The sequence below is a fragment of the Chiloscyllium plagiosum genome, unplaced genomic scaffold (genome assembly GCF_037043375.1).
Source record: "Chiloscyllium plagiosum isolate Xiang-an unplaced genomic scaffold, Cpla_swu_hap1 HiC_scaffold_40, whole genome shotgun sequence".
NCBI classification, from domain to species: domain Eukaryota; kingdom Metazoa; phylum Chordata; class Chondrichthyes; order Orectolobiformes; family Hemiscylliidae; genus Chiloscyllium; species Chiloscyllium plagiosum.
The window spans coordinates 31,012,709-31,039,703 of record NW_028270178.1 but is presented as its reverse complement, the minus strand read 5'-3'; positions in this window follow the sequence as shown (position 1 = coordinate 31,039,703).

Genomic DNA, 26,995 nt, shown 5'->3' with positions numbered 1-26,995 from the left:
TTTTTAACTTTGTACACCCCAGTCCAACACCGGCATCTCCGAATCTTGGAAAAATAATGGTTTTCAAGTAGAAAATCCATAACCTTTTTATATAGTAGGATGCCCGAGTGGTGTATTCGTCCTCTTTTGTATGTTCCTATACTATTTCTCATTTAATTTCTCACAGCGAACTTGGTGGCAATCTTAATCCTTTGCTGGGGTTGATGCGGTCTGTCCCGGTGCATCTCACTCTACCTGATGGCGATCGCAGTGACTGATTTCCTTGTCATTGCCAATGGGTGGATCCTCAATCGGATCGGCCGAATCTACTTTCGTAATAGTGTCCTGTCCACTACTCCTGGATGCAAACTCACTATTATGCTGATCTTTGCCACTTGGGATTGCTCGGTCTGGCTGACAGTGGCCTTCACCTTTGACCGTTTTGTGGCCATCTGCTTACAGAGCCTGAAGACCAGATATTGTACCGAGAAATCTGCATTGCTGGTCATAGGAATGGTCTGTTACTTGAGTATCGCAAAAAATGCTCCTTTCTACATCATCTTTAAGCCCTTGTACTTTGTGGATGGGGTGCCCTGGTTCTGCATTATCAAGTCCTTCTATTACACAGAAGGCCTTCGATTCGCTGGATCACATATTAACTCCTTTTCTCCCCTTCCTCCTCATTCTGCTGCTCAATACCTTGACAGTACGAATTATCTTAGTTGGTATCAGGGCTCGCAGGAGACTCCGGAGCACAGAGAATCATGGAGACCCAGAGATGGTGAACCGCAGGAGATCAATTATTCTGGTGTTCGCCATCTCACTCAGCTTCCTCCTCCTATGGGTCACTCATGTCATACAGTTTCTCTACGTGCGAATTACTGGTGTGGGTTACTTTAACAGCCTGGACTTCAATGATCCACAATACATCCTTCAAGAGACGACCAATATGCTCCAAATTCTCAGTTCCTGTAACAATAGTTTCATCTATGCTGTGACCCAGAACAAATTCCGCCAGGAGTTGAAGCAAGTCCTAATTTATCCCTTTGCCATTTTCATTGCTGTTTTAAACAGGAAACCGCAGTAAAACGCACTCCAGTCACTTTGTTTAAATTTGTGCCAGTCGATGTGTCGCACTCTATTTCTCTCAATATAAGCCAAGTTCCCATACTTCAGAGATGTATATATCACACTCCAGTAGCAACAGGTCACTGTTCTCTATATTGAAAGAATATTGAACTAATTGATTTGCTGCTTCTTTGTTGACATGACAAGCTATTCTCTTTGATGAAATGTGAAGAGTCCCACAATCTCTCCCGTCATCTGGTCCAATGATGAGACTAAATTGGGGATTAGATTTCGTGTTGTATGTTTACAGGTCCTACAGCCCAACAAGTCCACAGTGACCCTCCAAACAGTAACCCATCCAGATCCATTCCCCTATCCTATATTTACCCCTGACCAATGCACCTCACACTGTGGGCAATTTAGGATAGCCAATTCACCTGACCTGCACATTTTTGGATTGTGGGAGGAAACCAAAGCACCTGGAGGAAACCCACACAGACACGAGGAGAATGTGCAAACTCCACGCAGACAGACACCTGAGGTGGGAATTGAACCCAGGTCCCTGGCACTGTTAGGCAGCAGTGCTAACCACTGAGCCACTGTGCAACAGTGTTTGCGTTGCATTGAAAATCACTGAAACAATATTCTGCTTATTCATCAAATTATAATTCTGAATTTTGTCACAGCACATATTTGCTGCAATATTTCGTGCAAGAGAAAGAGTTTACCGGTTATAACATAAAGTTGTACATTCTGAGATCGTTAAACACATTCTACAAATGTAGAATGTCTTCTTTCTTTCTTTCTTCAAGTTCAATGTAAGCCATGTCAGGAATAAGAGTGATGAACTTAGAGCGTGGATCGAAGACTTGGAACTACCACGTTGTGGATAGAACAAATACATTGATTTCACATGGACAAGAATAGTTGCTGAACATTCCAGGGTTTAAACCTTTTAAAAAGAACAGGGAGGAATGTAAAAGAGGAGGAGAAATAGCGTTGTTAATTAGAGAATGCATCACAATTGCTGAAAAGGAGGCTGTTGAGGAGGGTTAGTCTACTGAGTCAGTAGGGGTGGGAGTCAGTAACAGGAAAGGAGCAGACACTTTATTGGGTGTTTTCTACAGATCCCCAATAGCAGCAGAGAGGTGGAAGAACAGGTCGGACAGCAGATGTTGGAAAGGTGCAGATGTAACAGAGATATTGTTATGGGTGACTTCAACTTTCCCAGTAATGGTTGGAACCTTCTTAGTGCAGATGGTCTGGATGGAGCCAGGTGTGTGAGGTGTGTCCAGGAAACATTCCTGACTCGTTATGTGGACAGGCCGACTGGGGTGAGGCCATATTGGATTTGGTGCTAGGGCACGGGCCAGGCCAGGTGTCAGAACTCTCACCTTTACCATAGCAATGGAGAGGGATAGGAGCAAACAGTATGGGGAAGTATTTATTTGGTGGAGGGGAAATTAAACTGCTATTAGACAGGAGCTATGGAGTATAAATTGGGAACAATTGTACAACAGAAAATGCACAACAGAAATGTGGAGGCTGTTTAAGGAGCACTTGTAGTGAGTGTTGGATAACTTTGTCCCATTGAGATAGGCAAGGAATGGTAAGGTGAAGGAGCGTTGGATGACAAGAGCAGAGGAGCTTCCATCAAGAGGAAGAAGGAAGCGTACTTTAGGCTGAGGAAGCCGGGATCTGGCACAACTGTAGAGGATTACTGGGCAGCTCAGAAAGAACTGAAAATGGACTGAGGAGAGCTAGGAGGGGACAAAAAAAGCCTTGGCATGAAAGATTAGGGAAAACTCAAAGGCTTTCTACATGTACGTGAGATAAGAGAATGATCGGCACGAGGGTAGGGCCAATCAGGGATAGTGGAGGGAACTTGTGTCTGGAATCTGAAGAGGTAGGGGAGCCTCTAAATGAGGTTTTGCTTTCTTGTTGATAATGAGAATACTCTGGACCAGGTTAATATTCTTGAACAGATTGATATGAACAATGTGGATGTGCTGGAAATTCTGGGAAGCATCAAGATATATATAAGTCTCCAGGGCCAGACCAAATATATCCAAGATTATTACGGGAAGTAATATTGCGGTGCCTCTGGTGATGATCTCTGCATCAGCACTCTCCACGGGAATAGTACTGGAAGGCTTGTGGGAGGCGAATATTCTTCCTCTGTTCAAGAAGGGAAATAGGGAAATCCCTTGCAATTACTGACCAGTCAGTCTTACGTCTGTTGTAAGCAGGTTACTGAGATATGATTTATGTTTATTTGGAAAAAACATAGTTTGATAAAAGATAGTCAGCATGGCTTTGTGAGGGGCAGGTAATGCCTCACAAACCTTCTTGAGTTCTTTGAGGATGTGACAAGACGAGTTGATGAAGGTCAAGCAGTGGGATGTGGTGTATATGATTTCAGCAAGGCATTTGATAATATTTCCCACGGTAGGCTCATTCAGAAAGTTAGGAGGTGATGGTTATAGGAACATTTAGCTGTCTCGATACAGAATTGGCTGACCAAAACAAGACAGCGAGTAGAAGTGGATGTAATGTAGTCCGCCTGGAGGTTGGTGATGAGTGGTGTTCTGTAGGGGTCTGTTCTTGGGCCTCTGCACTTTGTAGTTTTTATAAATGACTTAGATAAAGAAGTGGAAGAATGGGTTAGTAAGTTTGCCATTGACACTAAAGATCAGTGATGTTGTAGATAGTGCTAAGGGTTGTGGCAGGCTGCAACATTACATTGACAGGATGTAGAGGTGAGCTGAGAATTTGCATGTGAAATTCAATCTGAATAACCGACAAGAGACTCATTTTGGAAGGTTGAATTTGAATGCTGAATACAATGTTTAGACAGGATTCTTGGCAGCGTGGAGGAACAGTGGGATCTTGGTGTCCAAGCAAAAGTGCCTCCCAAATTGATAGGGCTGTTAAGAAGGCATATGATCTGTTGGTATTCATTATCAGGGGAATTGAGCTTAAGAGCTGCGAGGTTATGCTACAGCTTTATAAAATCCTGTTGGACTACACTTGGCACCTTGTGTCCAGTTCTGATCGCCTCATTAGGGGAAGGATGTCAATGCTTTAGAGAGGGTGCAGAGATTTACCAGGATACTGCAGTTCATGTTCGATTAAAGAAAGGTTGAGGGAGCTACGTCTTTTTTTGTTGAAGCGAAGAATGGTGAGAGGCAACTTGGTAGAAGTATACAAGGTGATGAGAGGCATAGATAGAGTGAATAGTCAGAGACTTTTTTCCTCGGGCAGAAATGGCTATCACGAGCTGCATAATTTTTCATGATTAGAGGAATATTTAGGGGAGGCGTCAGAGCTTGTATATTTTTTAAACACAGAGAGTGGTGCGTTCGTGGAATGCACTGCCACCGTTGGTAGTAGAGTCAGATGCATTAGGGACATTTAAGCGACGCTTGGATATGCACATGACTGATATAAAAATGAAGGGTATGTAGGTTGGTTTGATCTTGGAGTAGGACAAAAGATTGGTACAACATCGAGGGCAGAATGGTTTGTGTTTGCTGTACTGTTCTGTGCTTTATGTTGTATGTTCTAAGGTTGAACGTCTTAATTCCTCTACCCCTTTCATTATCTCAATCAAAGCGAGGTTCTGAATTGAGACACGTGTGCGTTCGGCATTTGGGGAGAGTCAACTGAATTCAGAACCATTTGCCATCACCTACTCAACTGAAGAACTGACAACATTCTACATTTGATAGCCATTACCTTTACTCTGAACTACAACAGTGATACTTACATCGTCTGCAAACCACCCTTCATCCTTTACACCCAAATCATTAATATGTACAAATAATGCAAAGGTATCCAAAATTGAGCCCTGTGGAATATCATTGCAAACAACTTTCAATTCACTCAAATTTCTATCAATTATTACCTCAAATTTCCTTTCACTGAACAAATTTTAGATTGAACTGGCAACATTCTCCTGTGTTCCTTAAAATTTTGTTTCTCGGGCTATTCTATCAAATGGGACCTTGTCAACTGACCTACTAAACTCCATATTGACAACATCTACTGCATTACCATCATAAATCCTCCATGTTATGTCCATAAATATGGCATTTAGTATGACTCAACCTTCCTTGAATTGATGTATTTATTGGCAGGTGTATTTTGTTGCAAAATACAGAGAAAAGTATTGTACAGCATTGCCTCTTTCCAACGCCATCTTAAAACATACAGTGCCATCTCACTTTCAATGTTGCCTGCGCCACTACGAGTCCTCGCTGGGCCACAAAACCCCACGACTATACCAAGTGGCAGTTTCTCCTGTCAAAATTTATTCTAAAAAAATGCAAACTATGGAATTCAGACCTGGCTTAAATAGCACATCTTTTTTAATGCTGCACGCTACATTGTTCACAGATCTCCAACCCTCTGATACATCATTGGTATGTGGTGAGCATTAGAAAATGATTTGCGATGTGACACTTATTTCATGTTTGGCTTCCTTTAAACGGGTGAAGGATCCATCACCCTCTTAATTTATCCACTTTCACAGAGAACATTTCCGATATTCCAGCTCGGACTATGCATATTGTATCTCATAATTAATTCCTCCTCTTTGACTAGATTGCCTATATCACCCAGTTCTTTGTGAAAACAGAGTCACAGAGACAAACACTCGTTGAGAATCTCCATCTTCTACATCTAAGTGTGCGATGCCCTTTACATCCTAGATCAGCCCTATTGTTTCTTAATTATCCTGCTGCTGTTTGTTAATGTGTTTGTTGAAGTACTGATAACATATCTTTGGTTTTTCCTGTCAATGCATTGTTCTATCACTTTGTTGATTTCCTAATTCTCATCGTTACTTCAATCCTGTACGTTCAACACTCGGCTATGCTTATAGCTTTGCCCCTTTCCATAATGATGACAAATTTAGTTGCAATCTGATTGCCATCTGGTTAAGTCACTCACTGCTATTTCATTCAATCTTCCAGCTTCTTTTCCTAAAATAATCCATAATCCAGAACTGTGCTACTCTCATTTGTCTTATTATTTACATTATGAAGAGAAAACAATATCCTCTTGAATGTTCTTGCAAACATTTGGTGCCCTTTGAGTTTTCCACACTCTTTGTAATTCAATTAAGATTATTTTAGTTGAAGTAAACAACTGTTACTACCTTATTGTGTTTTTCTCTCTATATAAAGTGAGTTTGACTTTGAAATGTGGCTGTAGTTTTAAGTTGATACAGGGAACAGGTGATAAAAGCAAAAGGATCATACAAGAAACAACATGGCAAGGCGTGACTCGGATCTGAATGGTTGGATTTGCTTTCCGTTATTTGCCTCTATAACATGTCTTCTCCAAGACCATGGATAACCTTATCGTCTCGGGAGATCTTCCATCTGTAACCTCCAACCTTAGTTCCCTTAACACCGCACCACCCATTTCTATCTCTGCTCCAAAATTAATAAATCTGATTGCCCTGGCCGATCTGAGCAGCATCTGCAGTCCTCAGTATCTCCAACTCTCCAATATGTTGAATGACATTCTACACTTCACTTTCATGCACGTGGCAAAGTGAATAATTTAATAACTAATCGCTCCTTCAAAGAGGAAGACGATGGAGTTGTTTGCACAAAGGTTAATTCTCATTCTCTCTTCCCCTGGTGACTTGCTGAAGTTCAATGCAAAATTCTGTTTGCACGTGGGAATGTTCGGATAGTTTCAACGATATCAGCCAATAAAATTTGTTAGCTTCTGTTAGATATGTTTCATTTTTCTTTATTGTATTGGAAAAGTTACACCATTCAACAATAAAAAGCAGTTAGCATTTGTCGAGCATGTTGAATATAATAATACGGCCAAAGGTGATTTACATAACTGATTATAAAGCTAAATCCAAAAACACACTTCCAAAAAAGGCATCAGGAGTGTGACAGAAAACCTCATGAAAGTGTTAAGACCAAATGAGCATCTCAAAGGATTTCACAGGGTCTGTCAGGCAGTGAAAGCTTTAGAAAACATTACACTGTCCGAATTCTGGGCAGATTAAAGTAGACCGTTGATGTGCTGGGCTTTCCCATTATTAAGGATACTTATACTTTCATAAACTCCTTGTCCAGTGAGTTGTCTCATTCTCTACGGTCATTCACGATTGGTTGTGACAGAACTGCAGACCGGAGATTTCGACCTTTGGTCGTGAATTCACTTAGCTCTGATTATTAACCACTGCTTAAGCTATTTAACTCGCAAGTAATCTTGTTGTGCAGCTTCACGAGATTGACAACGCATCTTAGTTCTGCATTGTGCTGCCCTTGGTAGGCCCTCCTCCACTCTTCAATCCACCAAGATTGAACCCTGGCTTGATGGTAAAGGTAAAGTGTAGGGTCCGTCAGGCCATTCGGGTGCAGATTATGTTCGAATACAGTTTGGCCGCTGTTGACTACAATGCCTTGTAAAAGTTCAATTTTGAGTTGCCAGATCTACTGAGAAACTCATCCCATTCAGCATGGTGGCAACATACAGCACATGTGAGGTGTTATCAAAGTGAAGGGTGAACATTGTCTCCATAAGCTGTGTGGTGGTCAGTCTTTCTCAACTGTCATGGACAGAGACATCTGTGGCAGACTGATTGGTAAGGGCGAGGTTAAGGATGTTTTCTTCCATCCTGTTAGTTTATTCATGAACTACTGTACACGCATTCAATGCAGAATGTCCTTTAGGATTCCAATGTTTCTGTCAGTAGTGCTGTTGCAGATGTTTTACATTGAAGTCCACAAGCCGTATTACTGAAAACAGGTGAACTGAAAACAGAAACTGAAGGGTTTGGAACACGAAGGGTTAGTACTGACAGAGTGTGGAATGGTGTGCTCTTGGGCTCGCCTGCTGCATGCAACAACTCGGATGGGGAGGTGGAACTTTGGACCGTGCTGATCCTCTCGCCGGAAGAGGAAATATTTGGCACAGCGAGCCCCGCGCACGCGCACGCGCACGAAAACAACTAACCATCAAACGTGGGCTTTCACAGGCTTTTTTGTCCATGTCATTGACACGTCATCAAGAGAATAAAAACTACAGTGCCTTTTGTTCTGAGAGAGATGGTGTGGTCAAGTCCCGCAGTTAGGTGACAGTCATGCTGACTCACCGAAAGCTTTTGTTTAATAAACTGTTCTTTGACTTGCCTCTACATTTGGGTTTTTATTAATTTTACATACAACATCCTCTAAACGCTTCCTATTGGGATACCTATCCCCATGCCTTTTACATGGTGTAATGTACCCACCTTCCCCACTTCCTCTGGCTGCTTGTTCCATACTCGCACCACTCTCTGTCTGAAAATCTTGCCCCTCAGTTCTCTTTTCAATCTTTCCCCTCTCACCTTAAAGCTCTGCTCTCTAGTTTTGGACACCCCTATCGTGGGCAAAAAAAAGACCTTGGCTCTTCACTCTAAGAATGCCCCCTCATGGTTTTCTATATCTCAGAAACCTCCCCTCAGCCTCTGATGATCCAGGGAAAGTCGACCCCAACCGATTTAACCTTTCTCCACAGCTCAAACCTTCCAACTCTGGCAAAATTCCTGGAAATCTTTTCTGATCCCTTCAAGTTTCATAACATCTTTCCTGTAACAGGGAGAACAGAATTGGACATTGCATTCCAAAAGTGGCCTAACCAGTACCCTGTGGAACCTCAACATGACATTCCAACTCCAATGCTCTGATGAATAAAGGAAAGCATACTAAATGCCTTCTTCACTATCCTATCTACCTGCAACTCCACTTTCAAGGAGCTATGACTCTGCACTCCAAGATCTGTTTGTTCAGTAACACTCCCGAGAACTTTCCCATTAAATGCGTAAGTCATGCCTCGATTTTCCTGACAAAGATGGAACCTCTCACATCTCTCTGAATTAAAATTCATCGATCACTCCTCAGCCCATCGGCCCATCTGATCAAGGTCTATTGTAGTCTCAGGCAACCTTATTAGCTGCCCAGTGCATCACCAATTTTGGTGTCATTTGTAAACGTACTAACCATCCCCCCGATGATAACATCCAAGTCTCAAATGTGTTTACGGGAGCAGTGGTGCATCTGCATACATGGACTTATGACATCAATGTTGGCAAGAAAGTTTGAGAGAACATCTCATGAAGAACACTGTTTGCTGGACCTTGTTCATAGTGACGGATACTGTGAGAGCAATGAGATGTTCGTTATACGATTAGAGAGGGCTGTGGAAGAAAGCAGCAGGTCAATGGTTTAGCCCAGGGCTCCCCAGTCTGTCCCTGTTCTTCCCCCACCCCCACTGGACCGATTCTTGGAATGCACACAGACACAAAGCTGCAGTTTCAAACACAGAGCAGCCACAACACACGGTTACAACATCAACTCACACAAGATCTTTGCACAAATTAACACACGATCTTTGCACAAATTACTACAAGTTTGTCCCAGAAATTAACACATGACATTTGAACAAATGAACACAAGCATTACTACACACTAAGACAAACATGTAAAGTCAGCAAGCTTGATGTCCTTGAAATTTATACAAATGATGATAAATGAATTATGCAAATGAGCACACAATTTAAAATTTCACACAAGACTATTATACAAATGAAGGGGGATACAATTTTTACAAACACACCGACTCCCACAGCTACCGAGATTACACCTCTTCCCACCCCATCTCCTGCAAAAATGCCATCCCGTATTCCCAATTCCTCCAGCTCCACTATATCTGCTCCCAGGAAGACCAGTTCTCCCACAGAACACACCAGATGGCCTCCTTATTTAGAGATCGCAATTTCCCTTCTCTCCAACACATCTCATCCACATCCCGCAGCTCCACCCTCAAACCCCACCCCTCCAACCATAACAAGGACAGAACCCCTCCTGGTGCTCACCTTCCATCCTCCCAACCTTCGCATAAACCACATCGTCCGACGACTTTTCCGCCACCTCCAAACGGACCACACCACCAGGGATATATTCCCCTCCCCACCCATTTCCACTTTCCGCAAAGACCGTTCCCTCCGTGACTACCTGGTCAGGTCCATACCCCCAAACAACCCACCCTCCCTTCCTGGCACCGTCCCCTGCCACCGCAGAACTTGCAAAGCCTGCACCCTCACCTCCATCCAAGGCCCCAAAGGAACCTCCCACATCCATCAAAGTTTTACCTGCACATCCACCAACATCATTTATTGTATCTGTTGCTCCCAATGTGGTCTCTTCTTCATTGGGGAGACTGGATGCCTCCTAGCAGAACGCTTTAGGGAACATCTCCCGGATACCCGCACCAATCAACCCCACCACCCTGTGGCCCAACATTTCAACTCCCCCTCCCACTATGCCGAGGACGTGCAGGCTTCCTCCACCGCCGCTTCCTCACCACCCGACTCATGGAGGAAGAACGCCTCATCTTCCATCTTGGAACACTTCAACCCGAGGGCATCAATGTGGATTTCACCAGTTTCCTCATTTGCACTTCCCACACCTCACCCCAGCCCCAGCCTTCCCGCTCAGCACCGCCCTCATCCCCTGTCTTACATGCCTATCTTTCTTTCCACCTATCCAGTCCAGCATCCTCTCTGACCTATCACCTCTATCCCCACCGAAGAGTCTGCTTTCGTGCTGTATATCTCTATGCCTCTATGCATTTTAAACATTGTAACTGTATCTGCATTCATCACTTTCTGTCAGTTCATTCCAACACGCAATCCAATCTCTGTCCTTTTTAAATCTTTCTCCTGCCACCTTTAAATATGAGCCCCTGTTTTGATATTCCCCCACCTGAGGGAAAAGACCTTGTGATTTACCTTCTCTATGCACGTCATGGTTGTATAAACCTCAATGAGGTCATCCCTCCATCTCCAATGTTCCAGTGAGAAATGTCCCCGCCTTTCCAGTCTATTTTTACATCTCAAACCCTCCATTCCTGGCAACAACTTGGAAAATCTTCACTGAGCCCTCTCCAGTTTAATCCTTCCAGTAACAGGGCAACCAGAATTGCACACATTAATCCAGAAGAGGCTTCCCCAACACACTGTAAAACCTCAGTATAACATCCCAAATGCTGTATTCAATGGTCTGAGCAATGAAGGCAAGCATGCTAAATGCCTTCTTAACCAACCTGTCTACCTAGAACACACATTTCAAAGAATGATGTACCTGAACCCCAAGGCCTCTCTGTTCTACAGCACTGCCTGGGGCCCTGCCATTAGTCCTATCCTTGTTTGTTTTACCAAAATGCAATCCCTCACACGTTTCCAAATCAAACTCCACCTGCTACTCTTCAGTCCATTGACTCAATTGATCAAGATCTCTGCAATCCAGGTAACATTCTTTACTGACCACTTCACTACCAATTTGGGTATCATCCACAAACTTACTCACAATGCCTTCCATATTCTCATCCAAACCATTTCCATAAATGACAAACAAAAGTGGATCCAGTACCGATCCCTGGGATACCGCTGGTCACAGGTATCCCATCAAAAACATATACCTCCACCATCGCTATCTGTTTCCTGCTATGAAGCCAATGTTGTATCCAATTGGCAAGGTCACCCTGAATCCCATGTGCTCTAATTTTACTTATTTGATTACTATGCAGAGGCTTGTCAAAGGTTTTGCTGAAGTCCAAGTAAACAATATTTATTGCTCTGCCCACATCGATCTTTTTGGTCACTTCTTAAAAAAAATCGACCAAATTTGTGAGACATGAGTTTCCTCACACAAATGCTGACTATCCCTACTCAATGCTTGCCCCTCAAAATACATATAATCCCATCTTTCAGAATCATTTCCAATAACTTATCCACTACCAAAGTCAGACTCACATGGTTATAGTTCCCTGGCTTCTCCGTCCATCTCTTCTTGAACAATGGCACAACATGACCCACCCTCCAGTCCTCTGGTATTTCACCCCTGTTTATAGATGATACAAATATTACTGCTGGGGGTCCTGCAATTTCCTCCCGAACGTCCTACCTTGTCCTGGGATACACTTGCTCAGGTCCTAGAGATTTATCGACCTTCATGTTTTCGAAGACCTCCAGCACTTTCTGTTCTGTTATGTCATCCCTGTTTTCAAAGCATCAATATTTATTTCCCTGAGTTCTCTAGCCTCCATTTCTTTCTCAACATTAAAAACTGATGCTAAATAGCCATCTCCTGAGGTTCAATACAAAGATAACCTTGTTAATCTTTAAGGGGTTTTGCTCTGAGTGGAGTTGCTGTCTGGCTCTTAATGTCTTTGTAGAACCTTTTTGGATTATCCTTAACCTTATCTGCCATGACTATCTCATATCACTCTTTGCCTTCCTGATTTCTTTGTTAAGAATGCTCCAGTACTCTTTATACCCTTCAAGAGATTCAGTTTGATCCTAATTGTTTGTATCTAACATATGATTCTTTTTTATTCCTGCCTGGAATTTCAATACCTTTATTCACGCATTGTTCTCTAATCTTACCAGACTTGCCTTTCCCTCTGTCAGGAGCAACATGCTCGGAACTCTCCTTACCACACTTTTCTAAATGGCGCCAGATTAGGAAAATTAAAATCCCTTGCTATTACAACACTATTATTCTTGCATACATTTGAGATCTCAACATATTTTCTTCTCAATTTCCCTCTGACTACTGGGGGGCCTGTAGTCCAATCTTATCAAGTTGATCATCCCTTTCTTATTTCTCATTTCAAACCATAGATTTTCACTAAGTAGTCCCTCAGTAATAGCTGCACTAAGGACAGTAGTAATTGAATATCCGTGATTTCATGTGTAAACACCCTAAACTCCTCAGTTAGATTCCAGTCTGTAGTTCACTCCGCAGTACTGGTTAATCAATTGTGAACCACACTGTACCCCTCAACTATACTGCAATCTGTAACTCACTCCCTGGTACCTGTTACTCTATATATTAATTCCCCATCACTCTTCCTCAATCAAAACTGCTCCTCTCCCTCCTCTCTTACCTCTCTTTCTGTCCTTCCTATAGCATCTAAAACTCAGAACATTGATCAGCCTGTCCTGTCGTTGCCTCAGCCACATTTCTGTAATCGCTCTAACAGGCGGGTTCTATGATGCCATACACACCCTGAGTCCATCAGCCTTATCTATGCAGAAATAAATGCAGATTAATTCTTCAGAGTTACTTTGGGGTCTGAATTGCTGTTGTCTACCTTTTCTAAATAACTTGGGTTTTTTTCGATTCAAAATCATCCTCATCTTTCTGTCCATTTGCACTGTTACATAGGGAAGCCCCACCCTTCCCCCAAAACAAAGTGTTTACAGCCTCTCGAAATAGAACCCAACAGGATATATGTCCCTTCCCAGTTCAGGTGAAACTCTCTCTTTTTGAACAGGCCTTTTCTGTCCCAGAAGAGATCCTGATGATCCTAGGAACGGAATCCCTGCACATTGCACCACCTTTTCAGCCATTGATTTATCTGTCCTGTTCTTCCCTCATTTGAAATTGAGACCGGAAGTAAACCAGAAATTACTACACGTGATGGTCTGTTTCGTTAACCTTCTATCCAAGCTCTTAGACTCACTCTGCAAAGCCCTAACCCCATCCCCTGACGATGTCATTCCTCCCAATGTATTCAACAACTTCCGGCTTCTCACTCTCCCCTTTGACAATCTGCTTCAAATCTTTTGAGATGTCCTTCATCTTGGCACTAAGAAAGCAACAGACCACACTAGGGTTCACGTCTACTGCTGCTAAATCTCTTTTCTGTGCCGCTGACAGGACAGTCTCCTGTAACAATTATTCTTTTTAATGTAGACAAACCTGTTTAACATGATTCATTCTTGGTGCCCAAGATCTGACTCCTACTTCTGCTTGCCTCTGAGAGACTTGAATACCCTTGCCAACTTTATACGTGCACCATTGAGAACTTTCTGTCTGGATGTATCCAACTGTTCCATTCAGGATCGGAGACGGTTATTGAGAGTGGTGAATTTGGCCCAGACAATCACAAAGGCCAATCTCCTATGTATAGAATCCATCTACCAGGTCCGCTGTCAAGGAAAGGCTGCTAGACTTCTCAAAGATTCATCCCACCCTGGAAATGTTTTTCACCATCTCTACTTTCAGGGAGAAGGTACACATGCATCAGCTGGTTTCGAAGCAGTTTCTACTCTAATGTTTTTAGAATACTGAATGGACTCACAAACTCTGAACATGCGCCTGTCCCTGTGTTTTTGTTTTTTTGCCGCTGTTTACCTATTATTTACTTATCTATGCTACTTAACTCTGTGATCTACCTGTATAACTCACAAGGCAAAGCTTTTTCACTATACCTCAGTACATGTGACAATAAACAAATTCAATTCAAATTCAATTCAATTCAAAATGGAATGTCAGTTTGAGAAAGAAATAGCCACACGAGAACTCTGAACGACCTATTATCTTTCCAGACAGACGATTATTTATCTGACTCATCCTGCTGCGTAATCCCTTCTCTAAATCGACTCTGATGTCGGGGAGCTGGTGTTGGACTGGGTGGACAAGGTTAAAAATTACACAACCCCAAGTTATAGTACAACAGGTTTATTTGGAAGCATTAGCTTTCAGAACGCTGCTCCTTCATCAGGTAGCTGTGGAGCAGGATGTTTTGCAAAATATTACAATGTAATGCAACCGAAATGATACATTGAACAAACGGAATTGGCTGTTAAATCTTTCATCTTTTAAAGTTATTTCAAGAATGTGACTTAGAAGAAGCTCTGGGAGTTACATATTAATGAACCAATACCTGCAATCCATTCTAAAAGATACTCATTTCAGTCAGTATCTCACTTCTGGGCATCTGTTATTCAATATATAAACTTCCTAGATACCTTCGATAAGATTGCAGCCTGGATCTCACTCCTGGGTCGGTTATTCTATAATTTTTGCTCCATATACCTGTTATTTTATACATAAAACCAATCTCCCAAACTCTCTATTAAATTCCAGCCCATATCTCTCTCCAGAGCATCTGTGATTCCATATGTAAACACCCTAAACTGCTGACTTAGATTCAAGTCTGCCTCTCACTCCCCATATTTGGTTAATCAATTGTGAACAACACTGTCCCCCTTGACTATACTCCTGTCTGTAACTTAATCCCTGGTACCTGTTACTCTGTATATTAATCCCCAATCCCTCAAATAGATTACAGACTGAAACTCACTCTGCGGTTTGTTAAAGGGAACTATGGAGCTATGAGGGAGGAGCTGGCCAAAGTTCAATGGTGCAATACCTTAGCAGGGATGACAGTGGAGGAACAATGGTGGATATTTCTGTGTATAATGCAGTAGTTGCAGGATCAGTTCATTCCAAAAAGGAAGAAAGATCCTAGGAGGAGGCATGGGTGGCTGTGGCTGACGAGGGAAGTTAAGAAACATATAAAGTCAAAAGAGAAAAAGTATAACGTAGGAAAGATAAGTGGGAAAACAGAGGACTGGGAAGCCTTTAAAGAACAACAGAGGAGTACTAAGAAGGAAATACGCAAAGAAAAAATGAGGTATGAAGGTAAACTGGCCAATAATATAAAGGAGGATAGTAAAAGCTTTTTCAGGTATGTGAAAGGCAAAAAAAATTGGTTAAGACTAAAATTGGGCCCTTGAAGACAGAAAGAGGGGAATATATTACGGGGAACAAAGAAATGGCAGAAGAATTGATTTGGTACTTTAGATATGTGTTCACTGGGGAAGACACAAGCAATGTCCCTGAGGTAACAGTGGCTGAAGGACCTGAACTGAAGGGAATTTATATTTGCCAGGAATTGATGTTGAAGAGACTGTTAGGTCTGAAGACTGCTAAGTCCCTGGGGCCTGATGGTCTACATCACAGGGTACTGAAGGAGGTGGCTCTAGAAATCGTGGAATGCTTTGGTGATTATTTTCCAGAGTTCGACAGATTCAGGATTGGAGGGTGGCTAACGTTATACCACTTTTTACGAAAGATGAGAAAGGAGAGAGGAAACAAGAAATTATAGACCAGTTAGTCTGACCTCAGTGGTGGGAAAGATGCTGGAGTATATTAAAAAGGATGAAATTACGACACATCTGGATAGTAATAACAGGATAGGTCAGAGTCAGCATGGATTTATGAAGGGGAAATCATGCTTGACTAATCTTCTGGAATTTTTTGAGGATGTAACTCTGAAGATGGACGAGGGAGATCCAGTAGATGTAGTGTACCTGGACTTTCAGAAAGCTTTTGATAAAGTCCCACATAGGAGGTTAGTCAGCAAAATGAGGGCGCATGGTATTGGGGACAAAGTACTAACTTGGATTGAAAGTTGGTTGGCTGATAGGAAACAAAGAGTAGTGATAAACGGCTCCACTTCAGAATGGCAGGCAGTGACCAGTGGGGTACCGCAGGGATCAGAACTGGGACTGCAGCTTTGTACAATATATGTTCATGATATAGAAGATGGTATTAGCAATAACATTAGCAAATTTGCTGATGATACTCAGCTGGGTGGCAGGGTGAAATGTGAGGAGCATGTTAGGAGATTACAGGGTGACCTGGACAAGTTAGGTGAGTGGTCAGATGCATGGCAGATGCAGTTTAATGTGGATACATGTATGGTTATCCACTTTGGTGGCAAGAACAGGAAGGCAGATTACTATCTAAATGGAATCAATTTAGGAAAGGGGCAGTACAAAGAGATCTGCGTGTTCTTGTACACCAGTCAATGAAGGTAAGCATGCAGGTACAGCAGGTAGTGGAGAAGGCTAATAGCATGCTGGCCTTCATAACAAGAGGGATTGAGTATAGAAGCAAAGAAGTTCTTCTCAGCTGTACAGGGCGCTGGTGAGACAACATCTGGAATACTGTGTGCAGCTCTGGTCTCCAAATTTGAGGAAAGACATTCTGGCTATTGAGGGAGTGCAGCGTAAGTTCATGAGGTCAATTCCTGAAATGGCGGGATTACCTTACACTGAAAGACTGGAGCGACTGGGCTTGTATATCCTTGAGTTTAGAACACTGAGAGGGGATTTGATTGAGACATATAAGATTATTAAAGGATTGGACGCTCTGGCGGCAGAAAACATGTTTCCGCTGATGGGTGAGTGCTGAACCAGAAGACACAGCTTCAAAATACGGGGGAGACCATTTAGGACAGAAATGAGGAGAAACTTCTTCACCCAGAGAGTGGTGGCTGTGTGGAATGCTCTGCCCCTGACGGCAGTGGAGGCCCAGTCTCTGGATTCATTTAAGAAAGAGTTGGATAGAGCTCTCAAGGATAGGGGAATCAAGGGTTTTGGAGATAAGATAGGAACAGCATACTGATTAAGGATGATCAGCCATGATCATTTTGAATGATGGTGCAGGCTCGAAGGGCAGAATGGCCTACTCCTGCACCTATTGTCTATTGTCTACAATGCATAAGCTCACTGAGACCATCGATGAGATTCCAGTCCCTAACTCAGTATAAACTAAACAGTTGAATATTACATTGGGAGCAGAAACAAAGAAAGCTCAAATTTAATTTTTACCAGATTCTGATTCTCCAAAAATATTTGATAAAGTGCAGTGGTTCAAAAAGGCAGCTCCCTGCCACCTTGTCAAGGGCTAATGGGAATGGACCCAGCCAGTGATGCCCACATCCCATGAACCAATGAAATTGATCAATCCTTTTGCTTTGTTAATCACTCGCTGATGGACGCCGCCGCCATTTTCTGCTCGGATCCGCTGATCCTGCACAGAAACATGTGCATCTGTGACCAGTTCAAACAGGTCTCCGGGGCCAGGGTAAACCGAAGCATGAGTGAGGCCATGCTCTTCGAGAAAAAAAGAAGGAACATATGTCAGGTATAGACAGGGTAAATCGAGTGAATTCTTAGAAGAGTAAAAAGAAAGTAGGAGTATGCTTAAGAGGGAAATCAGGAGGGCAAAACAGGGACATGAGATAGCTTTGGCAAATAGAATTAAATAGAATCCAAAAGGGTTTTACAAATATATGAAGGACAAAAGGGTAACTAGGGAGAGAATAGGGCCCCCTCAAAGATCAGCAAGGAGGCCTTTGTGTGGAGCGACAGAAAATGCAGGAGATACTAAATGAATATTTTGCATCAGTATTTACTGTGGAAAAGGATATGGAAGATATAGACTGTAGGGAAATAGATGGTGACATCTTGCAAAATGTCCAGATTACAGAGGAGGAAGTGCTCGGTATCTTGAAATGGTTAAAAGTGGATAAATCCCAGGACCTGATCAGGTGTACCCGAGAAGTCTGTGGGAATCTAGAGAAGTGATTGTTGGGTCTCTTGCTGAGATATTTGAATCATTGATAGTCACAGGTGAGGTGCTGGAAGACTGGAGGTTGGCAAACGTGATGCCACTGTTTAAGAAGGGCGGTAAAGACAAACTGGGGAATGATAGACCAATGAGCCTGACCTCGGTGGTGGGCAAGTTGTTGGAGGGAATCCTGAGGGACAGGATGTACATGTATTTGGAAAGGCAAGGACTGATTTGGGATAGTCAACATGGCTTTGTGCGTGGAAAATCATGTCTCACAAACTTGATTGAGTTTTTTGAAAAAGTAACAAAGAAGATTGATGAGGGCAGAGCAGTAGATGTGATCTATATGGTCTTCAGTAAGGCGTTCGATAAGGTTCCCCATGGGAGACTGATTAGCAAGGTTAGATCTCATGGAATAGGGAGAACTAGCCATTTGCATACAGAACTGGCTCAAAGGTAGAAGACAGAGTGTGATGGTGGAGGGTTGTTTTTCAGACTGGAGGCCTGTGACCAGTGGAGTGCCACAAGGATCGGTGTTGGGCCCTCTACTTATTGTCATTTACATAAATGATTTGGATGCGAGCATAAGAGGTACAGTTAGTAAGTTTGCAGATGACACCAAAATTGGAGGTGTAGTGGACAGTGAAGAGGGTTACCTCAGATTAAAACAGGATCTTGACCAGATGGGCCAATGGGCTGAGAAGTGGCAGATGGAGTTTAATTCAGATAAATGCGAGGTGCTGTATTTTGGGAAAGTAAATCTTAGCAGGACTTATACACTTAATGGAAAGGTCCTGGGGTGTGTTGCTGAACAAAGAGACCTTGGAGTGCAGGTTCATAGCTTCTTGAAAGTGGAATCGCAGGTAGATAGGATAGTGAAGAGGGCGTTTGGTATGCTTTCCTTTATTGGCCAGAGTATTGAGTACAGGAGTTGGAAGGTCATGTTGCAGCTGTACAGGACATTGGTTAAGCCACTGTTGGAATATTTCGTGCAATTCTGGTCTCCTTCCTATCGGAAAGATGTTGTGAAACTTGAAAGGTTTCAGAAAAGATTTACAAGGGTGTTGCCAGGGTTGGCGGATCTGAGCTACAGGGAGAGGCTGGACAGGCTGAGGCTGTTTTCCCTGGAGCGTCGGAGGCTGAGGGGTGACTTTATAGAGTTTTACAAAATTATGAAGGGCATGGATAGGACAAATAGACAAAGTCTTTTCCCTTTGGTCGGGGAGTCCAGAACTAGAGTGCATAGGTTTAGGGTGAGAGAGGAAAGCTATAGAAGAGACCTAAGTGGCAACCTTTTCACGCAGAGGGTGGTACGTGTATGGAATGAGCTGTCAGAGAATGTGGTGGAGGCTGGTACAATTGCAACATTTAAGAGGCATTTGGATTGGTATATGAATAGGAAAGGTTTGGAGGGATATGGGCCGGGTGCTGGCAGGTGGGACTAGTTTGGGTTGGGATATCTGGTTGGCGTGAACAGGTTGGACCGAAGGGACTGTTTCCATGCTGTACATCTCTATGACTCTATAACAAGGCCGACCAATTCTCCATCCCCTTCACCATCAGGACTGACCACCTGAAGGTGCTGGGTGTTTGATTTGGACGGGCTGGGGTGTGTACCAAGTCTTGGGAGGAGCGTATCAGGAAAGTGAGGCAGAAACTGGGCAGATGGGAGCAACGGTCACTCTCCAACGTGGGTGAAAACCTCGTCATCAGGTGTGAGGTACTGTCATTGTTGTTATATGTGGCACAGGCCTGGCCTATTCCCAGAACGTGTGCCACTGCAGTCACCCGGGCCATCTTCCACTGCATATGGTCCGAAGGGACACCATGTATAAAGATCTGGGCAACGGGGGAAAAAACACCTCCAATGTCACCCTCACCCTGATGGTCACCCTTGCATGTGGCTGCATCAAGCTGTGCGTGGATCCCCGGTACGCAAACACGAAGTGTCACTATGTTCTACCTGTCCCCGGTGTTGCAACGGATGGGCCTGGCCTCGATACCGCAGAACACTCCAAGTAGTTGGACCGTTCCGGATCACCTGTCCTTTGTGGAGAAATTTATGAAGAAAAGCAGATTTGACCACAAGTCCATCCGGAAGTGGTCAGCACATAGTGTCCTTGAGACCCTTTGGGAAAAGGAGAGGGTGGATCCTATTGAGTGGTTCCCTGAGCAGACTGTCAAAGTCATTTGGCAAAATGCCTCATCGCCAGAACTTTCCAACAGGTGGTGGTGAGAAGGGCTCTGCCTGTGATATCCTCCATGCATGCCCGGACTGTCTGCCCCACCGTATGCTGCCCTTGAAGCGGCTGCGGAGAGGTCGGGACTGTCACACACCTCCTTCTGGAATGTACCTATGCAGAAGAAGTCTGGAGAGGAATGCAGTGGTGTTTGTTGAGGTTCGTCCCGAGCAGCGGCGTGATGTGGGATGCTGTGCTCTGTGGCCTGTTCCCTGGGACGCACACTGAGACGAACATCAACTGTGCCTGGAGGATCATCAACTCGGTGAAAGATACCTGTCTGAAACTTGTTGGTCTTCCAGCTGAAGGAGTTGACCCTGACTGAGTGTTGCAGACTAGCACATTCCAAGGTCCAGGATTACTTGTTGAGGAACGCGCTGAAGCTTGGGGAAAGACCACCGTGTAAGATCTGCCTGCCTAAGAAGAACAAGGGGCCCACTCAGTAATTGGGCCCCACTGACGCCTCAGCTAACCACCTGGATGGTTAACATATAGATGTGTATAGACAAATGATTAAGTCCGATCTCTGTCCATAAAGAAATACAATGTATACATATGAATGGGATCACCAATTGTATAGATATCAAAATATTTTTATGAATAAAGTCTATTTTTGAAATGAAAAAAATCACTCGCTGCACTCTTCCTCACTTCCGTAGTCCCATGCCCTGGAAATAATTGGCAAACAAGCATCATACTTGGTGACACAAGCACATTAGGTTACTGTGATTAGTGAAGAAGGATGCGGAAAATAATGTTGAATACCTAAGTCGTGGGGTGAAGGAGGACTTGACTCAATATTACAGGGCCCTGGTAACAGGCAGATAGACTGACAGACACACACACATACACACACACAAACACGCACATACAGACACACAGATGCACTCTCACACACACACACAGATGCACACACTCTCTCTCACACACACGCACACTCTCACTCTCTCACACACACATATAGTTACGTGAACGCACACACAATCTCTCTCTCTCTCACACACACACAAACACTCACACACACAAACACTCACTCACACGGGCACACACACAGTTGGTCACACAGTTACACAGGGACATGAAATGGCAAAATAACGTTGGAATTGTCAAATATTAAAGCTCCACTAAACAATTCCTGGGTGTTAAATGAACACAGGATATTCACCGACATGTCAAGTCTGAGAGGCTCCTGTCTCACACTCCGGATTGGAATCAGATGCTGTGTTTGGGAGCAGGATATGGCACATGGGATTAGAACGACTGTCCATGGGGATGTTCACAACCAGCAATCTAACGGAATCAGAACAGAACAGAGAGAATCAAACAAAGACCTTGGTGTTGAATTTGTGCAATAGTTCCATTCTTGTTGGGTCTGTGTGTAAGATGGGAGGGGGGGGGTAGATATTTAGTTTAAATTAGTATCTCTTGTCTGATTATATCTGCCTCTTTAAATTTTTGATTTGGATATCATTGAGGGAGCTTCACTCTTTATCTAACCCTGTGGTGTCCCTTCCTGGGGGTGGTTGATGGGGATTCAGGAAAGGCAGCTTTATTGAGTATCTCACCCCATTCTGTCCCTTTCCTGAGAGTGTTTGATGCGGGTAGTGTAGCAGGATCTTTATTTTGTAGCATTGGAACAGGAGTAGACCATTCGGCCCCTCAGTCCTTTCCCATCATTCAATCGGATGATGGCCGATCTGTGGCCTAACCCCATCTTCCTTCCTTTGGCCCATTCCCTCAATACCTTCACTGAACAAATATTTATCCATTGCAGATGATCCAGCATTGACTGCTGTTGTGGAAGAGAGTTCCAAACCTTTCCTATCCTTTGTGTAACCAAGCGCTTCCTAACATCTCTCCTGAATGCTCTGTGCCCGAATTCTCGGACTTTGTTCCCTCTTGTTCTGAAATCTACAACCAGCAGGGATCATTCATCTTGATCTAGCCTGTCTCATCCTGTTTATATCTTGAAGATCAGATCACCCCTTTACCTTCTCCATTCTAGAGGAAACAGGCCTCCTTTGTATAATCTCTCCCCAGAATGTAACCTATGAAATCTAGGGTCATTCTTGTAAACCTCCTTTGTGCTCCCTCTTTGTATCCATCCACTTGCTTGCACTGACAGAGATTTTCCCCTTAACCCAGTCTATCAACATCCCTTTGCAATTCCAAGGTATTATCTGCACTGTCGAAACGCTGCCTAACTTTGTACCTAATCCCATGCATTGCTATCCTGGGAGTGGGTGTCAGGAACGGTATTGAGGAAGTTTTACCCTGCATCCAGCCCCATGTTGTACCTGCCCTGGGAGTTTTGGATGGGAACAGTGTAGAGGGAGATTAACTTCACCTAATCCCATGCTGTCCATGTCCTGGGACTGATTGATTGGGAAAGTCTCAAGGGACCTTTACTCTGCACGCAGTCCCATTCTCCCAGACTCTGGGAGATTCAGATGGAGGAAGTGTAGAGGGACACATATTCTATATCTAACCCAATGATGGAGCTGCCCTGAGTATTTGATGGGGATAGAATGGGAAAGTGGATTACTCAATCAGTATCTAACCCTACACTGGGCTGGGAATTTGAGAAGTTACAGTATAGAGAGAGCTTTACTCTGAAACTAAGCCATTCTCTAACTGCTCTGGTGTTTTAGATGGGACTGGTTTAGATATGGGGAGTCTGATGAATTGGCAGTCGAACTGAAACAATGTGAGATGTGAAGTGATGCTTGTTGGAGGCAGGATAAATTAAGCTGTCACATGTTAAATTGGAAGCAGGAACACAGAAAGCTGCTGGTTAATTTTTACACATTTCCAAGTTTCAGTTCGGGGTGAAATACTGTCCCTGTGGGCAAACTCTCTAAAGCTGTTTCCTGTCCCACATTATTGCATTCTAAAAAATATGAATTCTCTTTGTAGATGTAGGAATTGGAGAGAGTTCTTTGAAGGTGATTAAAATGCAGATTCCAGAAGCTGTTTGCTGTAAATGCCTGAGCCAATGTCACATTCCAGCAATATTTGCCTCACTTTGCAAACTTCTGAAAGTTTCCAATGTATAAAAACTGAAACAGCTATCTGTTATTCTATATACAAACCACCTTAAAATCCTTGATTAGATTCCAGTCTGTAACTCACTCCCGGTCTCTGTTATTCTACATATCAAACCCACCTCAAATGCCTCGATAGGATTCCAGTCTGTAACTCACTCCCATACATCTGTGGCTGTTTATGTTCACCACCTGAAACCCCTTGATTAGATTCCAGACTGTACCTCACTCCTGGGTATCAATTATTCGGACATAATCCCCCAAACCCCTCAATTAGATCTCAGTTTGTAACTCACACTTGGTTTTTTTAAAATAAATTAACCCCGATCAATCAATTAGATTCTAACCTGTTGCCAACTCACTTACATCTGTTACTCCATATATAAACCACATCGAAAGCTTGCTTAGATTTCACTCTGTAACTCACGCCTCAGTATCTGTTAATCCATGTATGCACCACACCGAACCTGTTGATTAGATTTAGGTCTGTAAATCACTCCTGGGTATCTGTTCTTCCATTCACCAGCCATCCCAAAACCCTCAATTAGAAACCAGTCTGTAACTTCTTCCCGGGAATCTGTTATTCTATACATAACCCACCTCAAACCCTTCAATAGGTTCCATTTTGAAACTTATGCTTGGATTTTATTTTAATGTAAATAAACGCCTTGATACACCAATTAGATTCCAATCTGCAACTCACTCATATATATTCCATATATAATCCAACACAACATCCTTGATCAAATTCTAGTCTGTAACTCACTCCTGAGTATCTGTTATTCCACATTGAAACAAACACAACCTCCTCGATCAGATTCCAGTCTGGAACTTACTCCTGAGTATCTGCTATTCCATATATATAAACCAACTCAATCTCCTCGATCAGATTCCAATCTGCAACTCATTTCAGGTATCTGTTCTTCAACATATAACCCACCTCAGACATTTCAATTAGATTCCAGTTTGTAACTCGCTCCCAGGTATCTGTTATTCTGTACCAATACCATCTCCAGTCCCTCAGTTATTTTCCAGTTTGCAACTCATACTTGGGTATTTTACTTTTATATAAATAACCCCCCGATTCATCAATTAGATTCCAATCTGTAACTCATTCATGTATATTTGTTATTCCATATATAAACCAACCCGAACTCAAAATTAGATTCCAGCCTGTAGCACACTCCTGGGTATCTATTATTCCATATATATAAACCACCCCAAATCCCTAAATTAGATTCTAGTCTGTAACTCACTCCTGAGGATTTGTCATTCTACAGGTAAGCCACCCCAAATCCTCTCAATTAAATTCCAGTCCGTTACTTACTCTTGGGTCTGTGCTATTCCATGTATAAAGCACCCCGAACAGCTCAATTCGATTCCAATTTGTAATTCATTCCCATATCTCTGTGACTCTGTAAATGAACCACCCCAAACTCCTGGATTAGATTCCAGTCTGCAATTCACTCCAGGGTATCTGTTATTCTATCTATAAATCTCTCGATGAGATTTGAATCTGTAACTCACTTCCATGCATCCATCACTCTAAATAAGGGGGATAGACTCAGTCTTTTGTTGAGCACACTGAATTGTTAACATTTAGTGTGGAATGCTCTCTAATTGGGGAAATTGCACTCAGATCATGTGACTTTTTATACATTAATCAGCGCATGGTTAATACTTCTGCACACCTTTACAATTACAGTTCCTATTACACTTCTACACACATTTCAATTCTGAATGTACATTTGTCTATTGGAAACAATATAACCTTTCAATTTGTGGATAACAATCATAGGAAAGTTTTAACTCCAAACAAAGTTTGACACGAGTCCTGTGCTATATCATTGCTTACATTTTCCTGATCTGTCTCTACCCTGGTGAGCGTTGTGATGCTGTCCAGGGGGAAATGCAGTCTCTTCAGAACTTTCCCTGGTCTCCATGGCAGTGACAGATCTCCTGATCAATATAACAACCATTACATTGGATGATTTCTAGCCTATACTTTCTATGAGTTTGCTGCCCACCATTCCTGCAAATACATTCACCTCTGTCTTCATTTATTTAGCAACTTGTAGTTCCAGCTGGTTGATGGTCACTTGTTCCATATCCCTCCATTCCTTGCACATCCATATGATTATGGTGCTAAAAGCCCCTGAGATACCCCTGTCGTATCTGCATCCATTACCATCCCTGATATTACGTTCCAGACACCTACTACTCTCTGTGGAAAACATCCTTGCTCTCACATCTTGTTTGAACTTTCACCTTCAATGTATGCTCCATAGTTCAAGACACTACAATTCTGTGAACGAGATTCTGACTGTCAACTCTATTTATGCATCTCATAATTTTATAGACTTCTACAGAATTTCCCCTCAGCCTCCGTTGCTCCAAGAAAAACAACCTCAGGGATGCAGCATCTGAACCTAGGGTCGCCATTGGTTGTATGAAGACTGTATGCCCTTGTTCTGCCCGTTTTCGGGTTCGAGGAGTCCCCAGTATATATCTGCCCACTGTCCTTCTGCCATTGGTGATGTGTCCGGTGATAACATCATTCGGGATCCAGAGAGAATCATTGTCATAGAACAGTTGAAGGAATGGCCATTTGGAAAGGTCACTACCAGTCCATCTGGCCCGCACAGAACCGAGACCCCACATCTTACCAGCAAGTCACGTCCCATCAGATTCACAGGGCATGCAGGTGATGAAATATACTGGTCACAAAAGGTCTGTCCGGCCACTGATGTGATCAGTAGCGATGTCAAAGGCAGATTTTCTGGTTTACCCGAGAACCCTACTAACTGGACGCTAGAGGATGACATGCTTGACCGAGGTATATCACAAGTAATGGTAGAAAATCTTGCACCCGTGTCAACCAAAAAAATACAGATTCTTGTCCATGACCCTCATTTGCATATAGGGGTCTGCCAATCCCACATGCCCCTGGGTTCTCGGGCCCTGTCAATATTCGTACCCCTGCCCTTCTGGCATAGTTTGGGGGTACTGTCCTTGCACCTGGGCTGCAGTTGCATTTGGGACTTGGTAAGGCTGAACAGCCTGTTGAACAGGAGGCTGACTTGCGCGGACATACTGTCCTCGGATCAATACCTGGCCTCCCTGGGTTCCCCACAACACGGGACAATTCCTTCTCCAATGCCCGGGTTGGCCACATTCAAAACAGGTGCTGGGTGGCTGACCTCTGAATCCTCTGCGGCCCCTTCCTCTACCACGCATTCCTCCAGAAATACCTATATGCCTGTCCCCATATTGGGGGTAGGGTGGCATCCAATCAGGTGTTGGGTCTAATCTCAGCGGGTTGTTTTGTGGCAATGGCCGCTGAACCATCTGATTAGTCGTCTTTTGGGAGGCCTTCTTTGTATCATTAGCCCTCCTCCTAGCCTCATTGAGCTGTAACTTCAGCAACTGCACT